Source organism: Hyaena hyaena, unplaced genomic scaffold, assembly GCF_003009895.1.
Source record: "Hyaena hyaena isolate Hyena2069 unplaced genomic scaffold, ASM300989v1 scaffold_1682, whole genome shotgun sequence".
Classification (NCBI taxonomy): domain Eukaryota; kingdom Metazoa; phylum Chordata; class Mammalia; order Carnivora; family Hyaenidae; genus Hyaena; species Hyaena hyaena.
In genome coordinates this window covers 209,441-213,975 of record NW_024082316.1, presented here as the reverse complement: position 1 = coordinate 213,975, position 4,535 = coordinate 209,441, and the positions used below count along the sequence as shown (strand labels likewise).

Sequence of the window (4,535 nt, the reverse complement as noted above, 5' to 3'; positions counted from 1 at the left end):
TGGAATTGGCTCTCCAATCTGATTAAATTTTAAGATGATAATGACTATTTCCAGTAATACTGACTGTCCATGGCATGATCAGACAACAGAGCCACATAAAATATCTCCGTTGGGTACCCCTGATCAAACCACTTATAAGAAGTAAGAAGCTAAGTGGCTCTTTATATGATACCTCTGAACATTTTTGGAACTCTAATGAATAAGATGTTGGCTAGTTGCTCCAAATGTCTCTTGACATAGTGGTAAAAAAAAAAAAAAAAAAAAAAAAAAATGAGCTCAGGAATTCAAATTCCCAGCTCAAGTGCCACATAAATGCCTGAAAGCTTCTGTGTGCCCTGGAGGAGACCTTTACTGCCTGTTGCCCTAGGGCTTAGACTGCTGATCACCAAAGGCAGAATCTCATTCTACAATTGGCCAAATTACAATGCAAGTTGAACTCCCAGTTTACTGTTAAAGTGAGGGTATTGACTGGGAAAAAATGGGATCCAGGAGAATTGGAAAGGAGATGTGTGGGAAGACCCTGATGAATATGGGGACACTGTGCCCCCTAAATTCTGATATATCTTCTTTGCCAGTGGAAAAGATCTCTCTACCCGGTGGAACATCTTCCCTACCTCTAGTGGTAGCAGTCTTTCCGTTGCTCTCTGAGGAGATTATCTATAAATTGCCTGAAGGAACTGTAATGACCTCAAGATAATGCTGATTCTCTTTAGGACCCATCCCACTATTCTTTGCTTCTAGACCTATAACTAGACTTAAGTCCCAGCAGGCACCTAAAGGTGGGGTGTGAAGTATGACCCACGGCGGAGGTGTGCAATATTCCAAAAGAACTACTTGAGTTTTCTAATTCATATAGGCAGAAATGCAGAAAACATATGTGGGAGAATATTGAGGGTATATAGGGTAGTGGTGGGAGAAATATAATTTATTGATTAATACGAGTTCCTTAAGCAGAAATTCTGCATTTCATGTTGCAGCTTGGATAATTAGGAAGGGCTATCACAGAATCAGACCTAGACATACAGAGAACAAATGAAGGCTGCAAGAGAGAAAGAGGGTGAGAAGGATGGGGAAAATGGGTTAAGGGATGTGGGAGATACAGGCTTTCAGTTAAGGGATAAATAAGTCACAGGAATAAAAGGCATAGCATAGGGAATGCAGTCAATGATACTGTAATAGTGATGTATGGCAGCAGATGGTAACTGCACTTGTGATGAGCATAGCATAACATAGAGAAAAGTTGAATCACTATGTTGTAACCTGAAACTAATGTAACACTGTATGCCAACGATGCTTATACCTGAAACTAATGTATGCCGACTATGCTCAAATTTAAAAAATTTTAAAGTTTAGGGAAAGAAAGCAATGTCATAGTTCTATGGGTTCGTTGAAACGTGAACCAGGAGGAGGCCCACAGTGAGCAAACTGGAAATGCTGGACCTGCTTTAATTTAATATGCAGGAAGGGATTCAAAACTCAGGGAGACTGGAATGTTAGCGTGGATTTGAAATTTAATACCTACTCACCCACCCTGACAAAGTCCAGAAGACATCTTACACTACTACTGGGAGAACTAAATTTGTGAGAGGAGCCTCAACTCAACATCCTTGTACAGCTCCGTGATTGCTCTTCTGTGCAGACCAGAACTTACATTAGGGACTCTGGTCACTGAATTCAGTCACCTAAATGTAATGGAAATAATTACATTTCAGGAGAGCAGGCGCTGAGTGGCAGCATTCAATTGCCAAAGGGCAAGGTGGGTGTGGTTAACATAATGGACAATACAAAGCAACAATCAGAAGAATCTGACTCCTGCAAATCTATGGTGTTGGTAATTTGTTCATGGTGTTCATAGAAGTGAAATAGATACGAAGTCTACTAAATTCTTGATCTACTTAAGCAGAAAAGTTCTAGGTCAAGTATTCAAAAGTCCAACCTGAATCATAAAAACAGAATCACGGCACGTTAATCAATTTCCAGATTTTAGCTAGTTTACAGATCCCGAATTCCTTGAATGAAGGGAAGGTGTGGCCATCTTGACATACTGCCCCAAATCTGTGCTAGTAATCTTTCTTCCAGCCATCCTCAAAGGGATCAACGGCCTTTAATCAAGGTAAATGTACACCGAGGAAAAGGAAATAACCAGACTTTGGTGAACCACTAGACGCTGATTCTGAACTGACAGAAGATCCACAATTCTAAAAAGATCCAAAATGTCACTGTGGTCCAACAGTCAGAGGAGGGGGCTTATGGAGGTCAGGGGATCAGTGAATTTTTAGCTCAGGTTTGTCTCACAGTGGCCCCAGTGGGTCCCCAAACCCATCTTGTGTTTTTAACCCCAGTTCCAGTATGCATAATTGGAATAGATAAACTCAGCAGTGGACAGAATCCCTACATTGATTTCCTGACCTACAGAATGAGGGATATTATGGTGGAAAAGGCCAAGCGGAAGCCGTTAGTACTGCCTCTACCAAGAAAAATAATGAACCAAAAGTAATACTGCATTCCCATAGGAATTGCAGAGATCAGCTCTGCAACAGTGATTTGAAAGATGCAGAGGTGGTGATTCCCATTGCATTCCCATTCAGCTCACCTACCTGGTCTATGCAGGAGACAGATGGATCTTGGAAAATGACACTGGATTATGAGCTTAACCAGGTGGTGACTCCAATCACAGCTGCTGCACCAGAGATGGTTTCATTGCCTGAGTAAATTAACACATCCCCAGGGACCTGGAATGCAGTTATTGATCTGGCAAATGCTCTTTTCTGAATACCTATTAGTAAAGTCCACCCGAAGCAATATAAATTGCCTTTTCCTTCCATAAGATATCATGTTCATCTGCTACACTGATGAAATTATATTGCTTGGACAGAAGCACTTGGACAGTGAACAGAAGTAGAAACGGTTCTAGACTTATTAAGACACTTATGTGTCAGAGGGTGGGAAACCTGACAAAAATACAGTGGGCTTCTAACTTATTGAAATTTCTCGGGGTATAGTGGTGAAGGGCATGCTGGGATGCTTCCTCACCTTTGAAAGTGAAGGATATTTGTTGCCTCTGGTCTCTTCCCCGACCAGGGCAACATATTCTTCATTTGTCTCCATTACTCTGGTCCATTTACTGAGTGACCCAAACTTTGAGTTTTGAGTGGGGTTAAGAACAGGTCCAGGCTGCTGTGCAAGCAGCCACTTGGTGGTAAATCCAGATCTTTAGCAGATCCAGTGGTGCTAAAAGTGTCAGTGGTAGAAAAGGATGCTGTTGGGAGCTTTCAGCAGGCCCCAGTAAGTGAATTGCAGTGCAGACCCTTAGCAATTTAGAGTGAAGCAACTATTCTCTTTTTCAGCAACAGGTGCTGGTTGGCTATCAGGCCTTAGTAGAGACTGAATCACGGGCCACCAAGTTACCATGTGACTTGAGCTGCCCATCATGAACTTGGTGTTACCTGGCTACCAAGCGATAAAGTTGGGAAAGCACAGTAACACTCCATCACAAAATGGAAGTGGAATGTATTTGATTGGGTTCAAGCAGGCCCTGAAAGCACAAATGAGTTACATGAATAATTGGCCTGAATGCCCATGGTCCCCACACTTGCTGCACTGCTTTCTCTCTCCCAGCATGCAGCTATGATCTCCTGGGGAGTTCCCTATGATCAGACAACAGAGGAAGACTGGGGCCTGGTTTAGAGGTGGCTTTTTATGCTATGCAGGCATCATATTCACATGTATATCCAATTGGTTCTTTTTCTCTGGAGAACCCAAAGAAATACAGACACGATAGGAATGAGTTGTGATTAGAATTCCAGTGGACCAAAGGGCAAATGTCAAGTTGTTGGGGGAAAATACTTTTGAGTAAGTAGGATCTCTGAGGTGCTTTAAATCACACACCTAATGTAGAGGGTTGGTCTTGCTTCAGTCAATTAAAAAAAAACCACACACACAACTGACTAATTCAATCAAAAATGGCCTGATATTTAGTGAGTCTCTTAGAAGATTTAGGTTACAGGGAGGATTTTTTATTCACAACTCAGAATCTAACACTTACTCCTACGTTGTAATTCACTGTATTGGATCTCTACTCACAGAAAACAGTTATACAGCCACGTGCAATCATTATAAGAATGGGGATCAGCTAACACAATAATTGGATGTAGTTTCGGTTTTGGCAACAACTCTGTGAGGGAAAATTAGGGCACAATGTTGACGTCTATTTAATCTCGGTAGGAGAAAAGTATCTGATATTATTTTCGCTATTTTTGTTAGTTTGAAAAGTTTCATTAAGAAAAACTAAAGAAGTAATTCTGCTTCCCTCAAAGGCTCCAAATGTCTCCACTGGTAATGTCTGAGAACACGATACTGTGTCTTCCCCGTATACTTTCTTCCTTTTATCACCTCAGATTCACATTATTTAATTACTGTACTTTTTAACTAAAATATTTTAAAACTAATTAGACACTGTTTTGTTTTAACTATTTTTTCCAGATGTCTTTCTTGCTTACCAGCCAAATTTAGGAAGTGATGGCAAACAAGTTTGG

The 4,535-nt window shown here is 41.1% G+C and overlaps 1 pseudogene; it reads left to right on the top strand.

Annotated features, from left to right (window-relative positions):
- The first annotated feature begins 793 nt into the window (after positions 1-793).
- Positions 794-3,687, top strand: LOC120226411 (annotated as a pseudogene).
- Positions 3,688-4,535: the final 848 nt, after the last annotated feature.